At 44.9% G+C, this 16,162-nt stretch overlaps 1 protein-coding gene and 1 long non-coding RNA gene across 3 annotated transcripts in view; both read left to right on the top strand.

Annotated features, from left to right (window-relative positions):
- LOC116966058 (complement C3-like) overlaps positions 1 to 16,162 on the top strand; it is a 209,170-nt gene that overhangs the window by 86,003 nt on the left and 107,005 nt on the right. The window lies entirely within an intron of this gene.
- Positions 9,637 to 11,167, top strand: LOC116966061. Its single transcript, XR_004409889.1, has 2 exons — positions 9,637 to 10,018; positions 10,894 to 11,167. It is a non-coding gene; the product is annotated as an uncharacterized LOC116966061 (long non-coding RNA).

Raw genomic sequence — 16,162 nt, 5'->3', positions numbered from 1 at the left:
ATAGAAAATACGGGAGCATCCCAAACACGGAATGTATGAGAGATGGTGAAATGTGAGAGTTAAGGAAGTGTGTGTGTGTGTGCACTTGTCTGGGTTGGGGAAGGGGATTGGGAGTGGCAGATTATCCACGGATAATGAAATGTAGCCCAAAGCATCGGGAGACCACTGCAGTTTAATAGCGAGTGAGAAAAATAAGTTTAGAATAGTTTTTGAGGGCATACAGCCTGCGATTAAAGTTTAAACTAAGGCTGAAAAAGCGAATCGAGGTCACCATATAAACACACTCTATCTAGGCTCTGCTTTGTGTGCGCACCTAATGGCGTCCGTGACACTGATCATTACAACATATGCCCCAGGCTGTTTGAAGACAAACGTGAGATTGTGTTGGCTTTAAAACATAATGGTTTCTCCAGAGTTCACCCATTGTGTCTCTCACTGCTCCGTAACACAAGACACGGTGAGTATCGGGAACAGAAGAGGGCGGAACTCTCGATATATTTTAGTCCTTTCCAAGAATATCCGAGCCAAATTCATTTAAATCGCGAAGAGGAAGTCATTTCATAATTAATTTAACTTTTAGGCTCAAGCATTTTGGGGAAGAAAAACATTGAAGCAAATAAGCAGGGGCCTGAAGAAGGATCCTGACCCCAAACGTCACCCATCCCTTTTCTCCATATATATCCGCCTGACCCGCTGAGGTCGCGTAATTTGCGTGCCAAGGACACGTAAGTGGGACAGGCCCTTTACTCGAACACTTTGTGTCTAACTTCTGATAACAGCCAATTCGCGGTAGAGTTGGCCAGCTCTGATACATTGTCAACTACCTTGAATGTTAGTTCATGTCCTTCTCATGAACAGATGTTACCTGACTTGCTTTTATCCACGTAGCATCTAGTACCCAGACTGATTCCTGGGATGTCAGGACTTTCATATGAAGAAAGACTTGATATACTCAGCTTGTACTCGCTAGAGGATTGAGGGGGGATCTTATAGAAACTTACAAAAATCTTAAGGGGTTGGACAGGCTAGATGCAGGAAGATTGTTCCCGATGTTGGGGAAGTCCAGAACAAGGGGTCACAGTTTAAGGATATGGGGGAAATCTTTTAGGACCGAGAAAATCTTTTAGGACTGAGAAAAACATTTTTCACACAGAGAGTGGTGAATCTCTGGAATTTTCTACCACAGAATGTAGTTGAGGCCAGTTCACTGGCTATATTTAAGAGGGAGTTAGATGTGGCCCTTGTGGCTAAAGAGATCAGGGGGTATGGAGAGAAGGCAGGTACAGGATACTGAGTTGGATGATCAGCCATGATCATATTGAATGGCGGTGCAGGCTCGAAGGGCCTACTCCTGCACCTGTTTTCTATATTTCTATGTTTACTATCCCTAGAGCTGAACCAAGGGCTCGTGGCAATGGTCTACTTTCTCCCGCCGTTAACCCGACAAGTTCGTTCCGTTCAATTACCTTTGCAGTTTCCTTTTGGGATTTGAATGTCACAATTCGTGTCTAAACCAGTGCTCGCTTTCCCTTGCAGCGCATGCCCTTGAGTGTAACCATTGTGAATGTATTGGCAAAGGGAAGAAATGCACCGACTCCGTTGTCTCCTGTGATTCCAACCACACACAATGCATCATCGTCTACTATGAACGACTGCCCTGTAAGTGTCTGGTCTACACACACACACACACACACACACACACACACACACACACACACACACACACACACACACACACACACACACACACACACAGAAAAACACACACACACACACACACCACACAGAAACGCACACACCACACATACACACAGAAACACACATACACACAGAAACACACATACACACAGAAACACACAAACACACACACACACACACACACACACACACACACACACACACACACACACACACACACACAACATTCTATCATGCATCACCTATCACCTGACCCCGGGGATATGTGTATCGTCAATCCCATAGATTGTGTTTTCAGGGAAGACGGATTTCTGTTTTGTTGCCGTTTTTATACAGTTACTTCTAACAAATTCCAGCGTGTAATAAAACAAAAATGTTTGTTCAAAGTTTCTGCTGTTCCCTTACCCCCCCCCCCCCCCCCCCCCCCCCCCCCCCCCCCTCCCCTCTGAGACTCCACAACCCGGCCCTGCCTCCCTTCTGTTGCTTCTCACTATCAATATCTTTCTCCTTTTGCAGTAAATCGATACGTCCGGAACTGCGCCCATCTGCTGGAGTGCGATGTCATTGATAAAACGGAAAACGCCACTCGATTTCAATACCATTGCTGCGACACGGATCGCTGCAATTGACCAGTGTGGATGTGGGCCAGTATAGTGGTCATATACATTTTCGCCACACGTCTTACACGTCTTCCTTTACTGATTCTTCCTGGTTCACCAATCACATGTATACTCATCATTATAGGTCGGGGTGCTGGAATTGGAAATGTATAGACTCTTAAGGTCATAAGGACAAAAGTGATAGGAGCAGAATTAGCCCATTCGGCCCATCAAGTCTACTCCGCCATTCAAACATAGCTGATCTATCTCTCCCTCCTAACCCCATTCTCCTGCCTTCTCCCCATAACCCTGACACCCGTACCAATCAAGAATCTATCTATGGTACACAAAAATGCTGGAGAAACTCAGCGGGTGCCGCAGCATCTATGGAGCGAAGGAAATAGGCAACGTTTCGGCCCGAAACGTTGCCTATTTCCTTCGCTCCATAGATGCTGCTGCACCCGCTGAGTTTCTCCAACATTTTTGTGTACCTTCGATTTTCCAGCATCTGCAATTCCTTCTTAAACACAAGAATCTATCTATCTCTGCCTTAAACATATCCATTCACTTAGCCGCCCAATCCTTCTGTGGCAAACCATCTCACAGATCCACCTCCCTCTGACTAAATAAATTCCTCCTCATCTCCTTCCTAAAGGATCGTCCTTTAAAGAAACGTCCCGATGTCGTCTAAATTGGACCACGATATAATCCCGCGTGCTACAAAGGTAGGAGAAGAACTACATCGGAGAGCTACGTACACGAACAGTGAAACTAAACTGAGAATAAAATGATATGGGTATAGTGTTATTTGTAACTCTTAGAGTCTGAGACTCTAATGTAACTAGAGTCGAAGGGCCGAATGGCCTACTCCTGTACCTATTGTCTATTGTCTACTCAAGCACTGTGTATGGTCAGTCTAAATACTGCAAATACCATATTGCAAAGGTGAAGGCCAATATCGTTAGCAGGGACGACCCCCCTGTCCCACTTAGGAAACCTGAACGGAAACCTCTGGAGACTTTGCGCCCCACCCAAGGTTTCCGTGCGGTTCCCGGAGGTTGCAGGTGGTTGCCGGAGGTTGCAGGTAGTGGAAGCAGGTAGGGAGACTGACAAAAACCTCCGGGAACCGCACGGAAACCTTGGGTGGGGCGCAAAGTCTCCAGAGGTTTCCGTTCAGGTTTCCTAAGTGGGACAGGGTTTTTCCCCCCACCTCACAGCTATTTCGCATCGGGTAATGGGTTTGGGGGGGGGGGGGGGGGGTGTTCACTTGGACTCTGTGCTTTACCTGCTATTTGTCAGTCAATAAATACATGCTGGTAGAAAAAGAAATGTGGCTTCGCGTCTGTGTGTAGCTGGGACCAAACACCAAATACCGAACGCATCCGTAACCTTGTCCTGTCATTATGTATGTATGTTGGGTCTCTCCGTCTCTCTCTCTCCCTCTCTATCTCTCTCTCACTCTCTCTCTCCGTCTCTCTCGCTCACTCTCTCCGTCTCTCTCTCTCTCTTTCTCGCTCTCCATCTCTCTCTCGCTCACTCTCTCCCTCTCTCTCTCGCTCACTCTCTCTTTCTCTCTCTCCCTCCCTCTCTCTCGACACTTGCCAATAAAACACTACTGACGTTTGACTCTTTCGTGCGTATGACCCACTCGTTCTAACAGTGTATGGAATCTACGCTTACATTCTATACACCGTACACACCATATTGCTCAGCAGAAGAAGACAATGAGTCTGAAGCAATTATCGATGCATTGCTTTATTTGTTAAGCTCAACCAACTATTTAAACACCCTGGAAGCAGATTCTAGAGAGGGTTGTTCCCATTTAAAGCCCAGCCTGTACTTCGCGGCTGAACCATTGGCCAACATACTCTGGTGGAGGGGTCAAGCCGTTCCACCCCAGGGCTGGTGCAGTTATGGATAGCAGCAATTGGACCCATCGTCGCAGAATCTCTTCTCTTCATTGTAGCCAAGGCTGCAAGGCAGGCCGGTGCAGGAGCCGCTGAGGAACTTGCAGGTTACAGTGGTCGAATCTGAAAGCCAACATGAAATAAGTCAATTACTCTGGGGCCCGTTCGGCAGCGAACATGTGAATCAGACATATTTATATTACACCTTCCACGGCGACTATTACTGCCTAACCGTTGTTCACTGTAAGGTCCCACGGACAGGCTATTAAAACGAATACATCAAAAATAATATATTTCTATCAACATGTTATACCGGTGTGGTGCAAACTAGAAATGTTAGTTTAGTGATACATCAGATGCATGGGTTATTTGGCCGACTGAGTCCACGTCTACACACGAGGGGGGCAATTTACAGAACCTACTGAACCGCGCGTCTTTGGGGCGTGGGAGGAAGACGGGGAACCCGGAGGACAACCACGCGGTCACGGGGAGAACGTGCGAACTCCACACCCAAGTCGCTGGCTTTGTGAGGATGTGCCGCCACAGTAGTTGCGCTAACACACACAGATCATGGAGAATATCAACACAGGAACAGGGTACTCCCTCTTCTCCCCTCTGCCATCAGTCGAGAGATATAGATATTTGAAAACGCACATCTCCACATTCACGGATAGTTTCTTTCCAGCTGTTATCAGGCAACTGAACCATCCTATTACCAGCTAGAGAGCGGTCCGGACCAACCTCATTGAAGACACGCGGAAAATCTTTCACCGGACTTTAACTTGCACCAAACGTCAGTCCATGTATCCTGTATCTGTACAATGTGGACGGCTTGATTGTAACCCTGTACAATCTTCCCGCTGACTGGATAGCACGCAACAATAAACTAAACGCGATAGTTTGGGCGGCCTCGGGTTCTGCGCTTTCTTCCCACGTAGTAAACATGTAGACGGTTAATTAGCTCCTGTAAATTCCCCCTAGATACGCTCCTTTGTCTGAATGTAATAACATATCTACTAACTTCCTTCGCGGTAGAATGACAGGTGTTAACTGGAATACGAGGAGAATAACATGGATTGATACGGGGTTTGGAGATACTATGAACCGCAGATGCTGGAATCTTGTGCGTAATAAGCGAAGTGCTGGAATTACTCAGCCAGCCAGTGAGTCCAGCCCAGCGATCTGGGGTGTGGGGGGTGGAGGGTGGGGGTAGGCGATTTGTCCACTGGGCCCTTTCTTCAGGCAGACGATATTAGTCTGTCTGACTACATCAGTCTGAAGAAGGGTTTCGGCCCGAAACGTTGCCCATTTCCTTCGCTCCACAGATGCTGCTGCACCCGCTGAGTTTCTCCAGCACTTTTGTCTACACATATCCGTGTTGTGTTTCCTTGTGACACTTCCTAGTAAAACGATTCCCACAACAGAACTGAGGAGACTTACCTACCGGCTGGATATCCCACGACAGCAGCAGGAGACCAAGGATCAAGTGAAGCGCTTTCATCCTGTTTAGGAAGTGTTCCTTGGAGTTAGGAGCAGAGGTTTTGTGACCCTTTCTGTCGGCAGCTGTGGGTATTTTGGTCGATGGTTCTGGTGCTTGGGTTGTATTGTACATCACATGCCTTGATTCGGCTGCACTTGGTCACCTGTCTGAGTTAATCACTTTCCCCCGAAGCAATTTGTCAGTCTGTTAAATATTTGACTTTGATATGGAACAGGTGCAAAAAAAAAAAAAATGGGAATCGGTTTCACTGGCAAGATTCGTTCCTTACTCGCATGGGTGACGATCATCATCTCTTCAGCTCGGAGAGTTAACTCTACATTAGTTAGAACATAGAAACATAGAAAATAGGTGCAGGAGTAGGCCATTCGGCCCTTCGAGCCTGCACCGCCATTCAATATGATCACGGCTGATCATCCAACTCAGTATCCTGTACCTGCCATCTCTCCATACCCGCTGATCCCTTTAGCCACTAGGGCCACATCTAACTCCCTCTTAAATATAGCCAGTGAACTGGCCTCAATTACCTTCTGTGGCAGAGAATTCCACAGACTCACCACTCTCTGTGTGAAAAATGTTTTTCTCATCTCGGCCCTAAAGGATTTCCCCCTTATCCTTAAACTGTGACTCCTTGTCCTGGACTCCCCCAACATCGGGAACAATCTTCCTGCATCTAGCCTGTCCAACCCCTTAAGAATTTTGTAAGTTTCTATAAGATCCCCCCTCAATCTTCTAAATTTTAGCGAGTACAAGCCAAGTCTATCCAGTCTTTCTTCATATGAAAGTCCTGACATCCCAGGACCATTGACATATTCATATTGAAAGTATACTTAATTTGCAAAAGGAACTTGGGCTTATTAAAACCACTAATATCTATCTAACCTTGGATACAACGGTTACATTGGGGCTTTTAAACCTGGCTGCATCAAGGTCCCTAAACTTGACTCTCGTCTTGAATGACAACGTTTCCATGTTCTGTGATAGAAAATAATGTTGGTATCTTGACCCTCCTCATTCAGGTTATTGAATATAGACGGTAGACAAAAATGTTGGAGAAACTCAGCGGGTGAGGCAGCATTTATGGAGCGAAGGAATAGGCGACGTTTCGGGTCGAAACCCTTCTTCAGACGTTGGGATGTTATGTTACAGTTGTACTAATCGTAATGAGGCCACATTTGGAGTATTGTCTTCAGCTTTGGTCACCCTAGGGTGCCATAACTGGCATGAGAACGGAGAAGATTCACGAGCTTCTTGCCAGGACTCGAGGGCTTGAGCTACAGGAGAGGGTAGGCAGCCTCCAAGTTTGTTCCACCATGGAGCGCAGGGGGCGGACGGGTTATCTTCTAGTGGTGTATAAAACGATGAGAGGAATAGAAAGGATGAATGCACAAAATAGTTTTTTTTAAATCAAGAACCAGGGAACTTCGGGGGTTTAAGGCGAGAGGGGACAGACAATAGGAATCTAAGGGAAAGCTTTTTCACTCAGAGGGTGGTGAATATATGCAATGAAATGCCAGAGGAGGCACTGTAACATCATTTAGTAGATACTTGGACAGATACACGGACAGAAAAGGTTTCGGGGGATGCAAGCCGTGTGCGAGCATATGAGACTTGCTTAGCTGGGGCTTCTTGGAAGGCATGGACTAGTTAGGCCACAACACTCATCTGTTCCATCTGTATATATTAAAATAAATATCTGTCCGACCCTCTGCCCCTTTTTTTTTAAAGGACACCTAACCACTGGATTTTTCTACCCACTATAATTTAACATTGATTAAATTAAGGGGTTAATGCAGTATTGCGAAACAGGGATAAAACAAAATATTGAATTTAGAGGTGGACTATTGAATATTGGGTGAAACAGTCTGACCTTGCAATTTCTATTTGATCCTCTTTACCTGGAAACACAATCAATGTCATGATATTGCCCCAAAGAGCCTAAATATTTCTGTAAAGGATCTCCAGACTTATCTTTGAATTCGGCAGCCTATAAATGCAGTTTCTCTGGCTGCTGGTGATCCTGCAATTCCATAGTGGCCACATGGCGGTGCTGCTGAACAATTCTAACTTGAAGAACCTCGCAATGTTTTGTCGTGACTGAAGATGTCAAAGAAGGAACTGCAGATGCTGGAAAATCGAAGGTACACACAAATACTGGAGAAACTCAGCTGGTGCAGATACTGCTGCACCGGCTGAGTTTCTCCAGCATTTTTGTGTACCTACTGAAGATGTCAAGCCGTCCCTTGACCTGGCTACCATCCAGTACACTCCTGGCTGATCAAGTCTTGTCTTCAACGCTAACTTCCTACATGCTACCTGTTACCTTCCAGTTTAAATCTTTGTCAAACTCCACCTTAAATTTATTCGGGGACTATATTTTCTGCTCGAGAATTCCAAAGAGTTGATTCCTTTAGGAAATAAATCTCCCTTCATTGTGTAAAGTGACTAGTTATTGTAAAACATTGGCCTCCACAGTCTTCTGTGGCAAAGAATTCCACAGATTCACCACCCTCTGACTGAAGATATTTCCCCTCATCTCCTACCTAAAAGAACATTCTTTTAATTCTGAGGCTATGACCTCTTGTCCTAGACTCTCCCACTAGTGGAAACATCCTCTCCTCTCTATCCAAGCCTTTCATTATTCTGTATGTTTCAATGAGCCCCCCCCCTAATTCGTCTAAACTCCAGCGAGTACAGGCCCAGTGCTGACAAACACTTATCATATGTTAACCTACTCATTCCTGGGATCCTTTCCAAGGCTTGGGTGGTGTGGTATGATAATATGGAAGATAGACACAAAATGCTGGAGTAACTGAGCAGGACAGAAAACATCTCTGGAGAGAAGGAATGGGTGATGTTTCAGGTTGAGACCCTTCAGATTGAAGAAGTGTCAGCAATTCTGTGTCTCTGCCGAGTTTGCTTTGCTTCACCACTGAGTATCTTTAAGAGTAAAATCTATATCAAAACATAGAAAATAGGTGCAGGAGTAGGCCATTTAGCCCTTCGAGCCTGCACTGCCATTCAATATGATCATGGCTGATCATCCAACTCAGTATCCCATACCTGCCTTCTCTCCATACTCCCTGATCTCTTTAGCCACAAGGGCCACATCTAACTCCCTCTTAAATATAGCCAATGAACTGGCCTCAACTACCTTCTGTTGCAGAGAATTCCACAGGTTCACCACTCTCTGTGTGAAAAATGTTTTTCTCATTTCGGTCCTAAAAGACTTTTCCCTTATCCTTAAACTGTGACCCCTTGTTCTGGACTTCCCCAGCATCGGGAACAATCTTCCTGCATCTAGCCTGTCCAACCGCTTAAGAATTTTGTAAGTTTCAATAATATCCCCCCTCAATCTTCTAAATTTTAGCGAGTACAAGCCGAGTCTATCCAGTCTTTCTTCATATGAAAGTCCTGCCATCCCAAGAATCAGTCTGGTGAACCTTCTCTGTACTCCCTCTATGGCAAGAATGTCTTTCCTCAGATTAGGAGACCAAAACTGTACACAATGCTCCAGGTATGGTCTCACCAAGACCCTGTACAACTGCAGTAGAACCTCCCTGCTTCTATACTCAATTCCTTTTGCTATGAATGCTAGCTTTCTTCACTGCCTGCTGCACCTGCTTCTGCCAGCTTCTGATCTAGTTATTAATATCAGGTCCGTACAGAGGTGCAGCTGGTAGTGCTGCAGTCTCAGTGCCACCAATTTGTCCCAACCCTAATCCAGAAATGGATGCAAATTGTGTCTTTCTGCCTTGTTCTCTTGCCACTCCTCAAACACTCAAACAGAACATACTATCCGCTCCTGGGCAGGCAATGTTCCAAGACGTGGTAACCGTACACTTTGTTTCAAGGCAATGTGAACAAGAGTCAATGATTACAAATGGAATTGCATTGATTTTCTGTGAGGTCTGGCAAGTGTGCCTGCCTTCAGAGGAAGAATCAGCACTCTGGCTCCCTTTCAGGGAGGATCCTCATCAGAATTAAATCCCCTGGATCCATGATCTCTTTACACCTGAGGAAGCACCTGTTTCCTGCCCTGGGACAATTTTTAACTGAACTGGCAGTCTGGTGCAAAGTGAGAAGTCATTAAATGGGTCAAGAGTTGACTAAAACAGTCGCACTTGCATGATGTACAGCATACAGTTCACAGATCAGAGCAAGAACAACATCACTTAGTTGCACCCAGGGCAAGGTAGAAGCCCCCTGCACTACAATCCACACATTTCTCCAGCTCAGCATTGTTCCCAACATGATGAAAGCATTGATCCTGGTCCTTGGCCTCCTGTTGCTGCCTCCAGACTTGCAGTTGGTGGGTGAGTGTTCCTCCTCCTGTCTCTCTATCAACTAATGTAGTCTGTTTTAATTTTTAAAAAGAAGCAACGCAATGGCAGAGACCTGGGTTTGATCCTGACCTCGGGTGCTGCCTGTGTGGAGTTTGCATGTTCTCCCTGTGACAAATGTGGATTTCCTCTGGGTGTTCTGGTTTCCTCCCACATCCCAATGATGTGCAGGTTTGTAGGTTCATTGGCCTCTGTAAATTGCCCCTAGTATGTAGGGAGGGGATGGTAAAGTGTGAATTGGTGATAAATGATCAGTGTGAACTCAGCAAATGCTGTATCTTTGAATCAAGCAATTCTCTGCTGAATGTACTGGTTTGAAAGAAGCTGAGGATTTAATTTGAAACTTGTCTGTCTATATATGCCTGTCTGATCTGCTAAGTTGTTCGAGCACTTTGTGTTTTGCTCAATATTCCAGCATTCGCAGTTCATTGTGTCTCTGTTTATATATTCTCTGATTACTTGATTAGTTGTTGAGTTCAGAAGCAGGCAATGATATAAAATAGACCAAGAGCCAGCACTGGAGTCTTAGAGTGCTGCATCTCTAACCCAGAGTTGTGTTATTCAGCTTCAGGGACTCCAATTGCCTCCGGAATGTCAGAGATTGGGGGGAGAGCTGATAGAAGTCTATAATATCATGAGAAACATTGGCAGGGTGGGCAGTTGGACATTTTATCCATGTTCTCCAGAGATACTGCATGACCCGCTGAGTTACTCCAGCACTTTGTGTCCTTTTGATGCTGATGTTTCCATCATTTTCTTGTTTTTGTTATAAAAAACATTTGTCTGTCTCTCCGTCACTGATAATGAACGGTTCCCAAATTAACTGCATGATTGATCTTGGGTTTCAGATTCAAGCACCATAACCTGCAAATATCTAAAAGGAACCTGCAGTTATCTCCCTTGTGAACCAGACTATAATGAAGGAAAAAAACTGTGCGATGATGGGACGGACTGCTGTTATCCGTAATTGTGCACGATGGCAGAACAGCCTGAATTCCCCAAGTTCCAACTGGGGAAAGGATTCATCCTAATCGTCGCGTGGCTTCCACCTCCCCTTCAGTATTCCTCAACCGACGAGACAATAGATAAAACGAAAAAAAAATAAAACTCCATTGACTGACCATTTCTCCCTTCTCGTTTTTGCGTTGCAGTTTACTGGTATGTGGTACTTATGAAATTAGTTTAGTTTAGTTTAGAGATACACTACAGAAACAGGCCCTTTGGCTCACTGAGTCCGAGCCGACCAGGGATTCCCCCCACAGACTAACACTATCCTATACACACAAGGGACAATTTACAATTTTACCAAGCCAATTAACATAGTGTTGGAAGTGTGGGAGGAAACCAGAGCTCCCAGGGGAAACCCACATAGGTCAAGGGGAGAATGTACACACTCCATACAGACTAACAGTTTAAGGATAAGGGGGAAGTCTTTTAGGACTGAGATGAGAAAAACATTTTTCACACAGAGAGAGGTGAATCTGTGGAATTCTCTGCCACAGAAGGTAGTTGAGGCCACAGTTCATTTTTCTATATTTAAGGGGGAGTTAGATGTGGCCCTTGTGGCTAAAGGGATCAGGGGGTATGGAGAGAAGGCAGGTACAGGATACTGAGTTGGATGATCAGCCATGATCATATTGAACAGGCTCGAAATGCTGAATGGCCTACTCTTGCACCTATTTTGTATGTTTCTATGTTTCTATACCAATCGAGTTTGGGTCTCTGGCACTTGGGTCTGCCTAGGTGAGACCTGCTGTCCATTTACATTTGTCCCACCTGCCTGCATTTGGCCCATATCCCACTAAACCTGTCCTATCCATGGACCTATCTAAATGTTTCTTAAATGTTGCGAGATTCCCTGGCTCAACTACCTCCTCCGGCAGCTCGTTCCATACACCCACCACCTTTTGGGTGAAAAAGTTACCCATCAAACTTCTATAAAATCTTTCCCCCTTCATTTTAAACCTAAGCTCTATGGATCTTGATTTCCCCTACTCTAGGCAAGAGACTCTCTGTGTCTACCTGATCTATTCCTCTCATGAGCAAAATACATAGCCCAATATTATCTGAAGGCTAAAGCTATGAAATGAATGAATAAAATGTGTCCATTAGCCTTGCTTTTATTCAACAAACCTTCATAAATATGTTTGACAATGTCAACACTTAATATTTTAAGATAGTTTTGCTGGAGCGCTCAATGTTGAATGTCCCTGACCATGAATTGCAGGGTCATGTTACCTAGTTCAGAATTAGATAAATACAGTGCTTAGATACTTTGGATGCAATCAATTTTTAACAGATGGGGTAAAGTGCAGTTTGATTCAGTGTTTACATATGATTTAACAACTAATGCCAATTTACGGGAATTAGGACATTTGGTAAACTAACATTTTGAAAGTAGATGTTAGTTTGAAGGTTTGTTCTGTTTGCCAGACGCGACCCGACAGTCCCCTCGACCTGAGTAGTAGCAGTCAAATATGGGACAAGGGGGGTCCCGTATGGGACAAAGCAATTTAGCCCCATATACGGGATGTCCCGGCTAATACAGGACAGTTGGCAACCCTAACTCCAGCCCATACACCAAAATGTACATATTTGTACCCCTAATTATTTGCTCTTGACTATTACTAGGTTAAGAACTTGAAGGAACGTGTATATATAGGGAATGAATGCTTGGCAAACCTGGAACCATTCTGTGTCAAACAATACAAAGAGATAGAGTTACAAGGAACTGCAGATGCTGGAAACTTGAGCGAAACATAAGGTGCTGGAGTAATTCAACAGGTCAGAGGTCACAGAGGCATCCATTGAGTATATGAATAGGTGATGTTTTGGGTTGTGACACATTTCCAGACAAAGAGATCATTTAGAATGACTGCACATACTTAAACCATCTTTTTTTCAATTTAAGCCTCGACCACCTCGCAATGTCGTCTGATCACATGTTGTAAATTATTTAAATCTCTCGGCCTTGCACCCTTTTCCTTACCATAATCCATGACCCAAACCTTGTCTGTTACAAAGGGAGAAATTCCTATTTTCCAAAGGCACCAACGGTGTGACTGATACCCAGTAATTTGGTTTGACATGGCAGTCAACAATTCAGATACTAATAGCTTGCAATCATGAGAGGGTGGCTTAGAAAATGAATTCAGTGCATAGAACATCACTGTTTCCAGAGCAGAAAGGTGGGAGTAGGGTGGCAGCTTGGTGTATGAAAGCTTGGAACCAAGTTGACGATGTGTGTGGTGGGTGGTGGGGGGGGGGGGGGGGGGGGGGGGGGGGTGATAATAGGCAGGTGGTAAAGCTCCAATAAGATCTTTAAATGTTTAAATGTTGGGGCTTTGTGGGATAGAAAATGAGAATTTGATCTGCTTTAACTGCAGTTAAGTTCATAATCACTGGAAAGCTAGCATTGCATTGCATTCTATTGCCCCAAAATACAAGGTTAAAATTGCCTAACTAGAAACTTGGAAAATAACATTTTGCAAGCGGTGTTTGTATTTCTTATCTGGGTAATTTAAGGTAATGTTCTAAATCTGAGTTAAATACGGGAAACCTCAATTTTTCCCAGATTTGCAGCCTTGCTGGATTTAAATTAACTTTTGATTAAACATGCATGGTCAGTGAATATTTTTTTTTTTTTTAAATTAAAGTAAACAGCAAACTAAACATCTCATTTGTTAAATATTAATAACTCTGTGGTGATTTTGGATATAAATTGGTGACATGAGTTGGAATAGTTTGCCCGGGAGAAGCAGTCTGCCACCATGGGGAGGACCTCACTGTTATTTGTTCTCTTTATTTTTCTTCCTGCACTCTCTCTGTGTGACCCTCTGTAAGTATCAGGGAATAGTTTCATTTTGTGTAATTTATGCATAATTATATGATTTCATGAGTTGTTTGCATTTGTATACAAGAACAGTGTTCATTGTATCTGTATAGAACGTGATCACAGAATGTAGAACAGAACAGCACAGAAACAGGTCCTTACACCCACAATGTTTCAGCCCACTAGATCCATGCTGACCATTAACCAACCATTGACACCAGTTCTATGTTATCCCACTCCTACATCCACTACTTACACACTTGGGGCAATTTACAGAAGCCAATCAACCAACAAACCCGCACTTAGTGTTGTCCACTAGTTCTGATTCGATTTCTGACTTCAGGGACTTTTCACTGTCTAAAGGGATGAGCAATGAATGCGATGGAATGCTTTCTACCTGCCTGGCTAAGTTCAAGTCCAATTATACTTGAGAAAGCTAAGGAACATTTTATCAACCAAATTCTTGCTTGCTGCAGCATAACAGAATATGTAAACATAATACAGAGCAGGAGGTAAAGGTTCAGTGTGTTTCTAGACCATAGTCCATACATATATGGGCGACAGATGGCACAATGGGCTAAGTGTTCGGCTGGCAACCTGAAGGTGGCCGGTTCGAATCCTGCTTGGAGTGTGTACTGTCGTTGTGTCCTTGGGCAAGACACTTCACCTACCTTTGCCTGGGACTAGAGACGGAAATTAGCTACTGATTGGCTGCAATCTCGCATATTTACATGAAAATGTTCATTAATATGCACTGTCCCTATAAACAAATTATTATTATTATTATTATTATTATTATTATATACACAGTAAATAAACAGATAAAGTGTAATAGGCTGTTATTGTTCAGAGTTTGGAGTTTAGAGTTGGGTGATGGCCCCTCCAACACCTCCAGTTTAAATTCCATTCAGAATATTTTTGGAGGACCAAGAAACCAAGAAGCAAGAGTTGCTCCAGGGAGTTACTCCAGCTCCACAGAGTGAGTCTGCGTTGGTTTTCAGCGGTAGCAGTGAGGCGGCGACTGGACAGCAATGGCGTCCAGATCTCCCACAATACAAAGGGAAAGAGAAAGTGGCCAGCGCCGACCAGGTGCCGTGTCAGTGCGCATGTGCAGGGTGGCTGATGATGTGCTGGCCATGGTTGTGCGCATGTGCAGGCTAGAATACAAAAAAAAGGATGTAATGCTGAGGCTCTCTAAAGCACGCCACATTTGGAGTATTGTGAGCAATTGTGGGCCCCGAGGAGGTTTACAAGAATGATCCCAGGAATAAGTGAGTTAATTTATGATGAGCATTTGATGGCACTGGGCCTGTTCTCACTGAAGTTTGGAAGAATGAGTACATTGAAACAATGTTTGGAAGAATGGGGACCACATTGAAACAAACAGAATAGTGAAAGGCTTGGATAGAGTGGACGTGGAGAGGATGTTTCCACCAGTGGGAGAGTCTAGGACTAGAGGCCACAGCCTCAGAATTAAAGGACATTCTTTTAAAAAGGAGATGAGGAGGAATTTCTTTACTCAAAGGTTGGTCAATCTGTGGAATTCTTTGCCACAGAAGGCAATGGATCCACTGTTCCAGATGTGGACTCCTATATATCGGAGAGACCAAGCGCAGTCTGACTAAACCTAGTTTAAACCCAGCTGCTAAACATTTTATCGCCCCTTCCCATTCTGACCTTTTTGTCCTGCACCTTCTCCACTATCAGAGTGAGGCCCAGAGCATATTGCAGCAACAACAGCGCATATTTCCAATGATACAATTTATTTGTTGTCATTTGAACCCCATTGAGGTTCAACCGAAATTTGTTTTCTGCAGTCATACACACAAGTAGAAGAACCAAGACACAACACAATTTACACGAACATCCATCACAGCGAATCTCCTCCTCACTGTGATGGAAGGCAAAGTCTTATCTCTCCCCTGCACTCCTCGTTCTCCTCCCGATGTCAGTCAAAGCCCCCGGCGGGCGATGGTAAATAAGTCCCGCGGCCATTAAAGCCGCGGCGGGCGATGCAAGGCCGTGCTCCGGGTCTCGATGTTGGAGCCCCCGGCGGGCGCTAGCAAGTCCCGCTGCCAATTAAAGCCGCGCCGGGCGATGTAAGGCCCCGCTCCAGGTCATCCTCAACCCCGCAACTCGGGCGGGAGAAGTCGCCGTTGCGGAAGCCCCGAGAAGCGGTCTCCCACCAGGGACCCGCGGGCTCCCGGTGTTACAGTCCACCAGACCTGCGGCTGGAGACTGCGAATCTCCGCCTAGCACTGTGGAGCGGCCTCCAACCGGAACAA

The sequence above is a fragment of the Amblyraja radiata genome, chromosome 35 (assembly GCF_010909765.2).
Source record: "Amblyraja radiata isolate CabotCenter1 chromosome 35, sAmbRad1.1.pri, whole genome shotgun sequence".
NCBI classification, from domain to species: Eukaryota; Metazoa; Chordata; class Chondrichthyes; order Rajiformes; family Rajidae; genus Amblyraja; species Amblyraja radiata.
The sequence above is the reverse complement of the archived record's forward strand: the minus strand, read 5'-3'. Positions and strand labels throughout refer to the sequence as shown.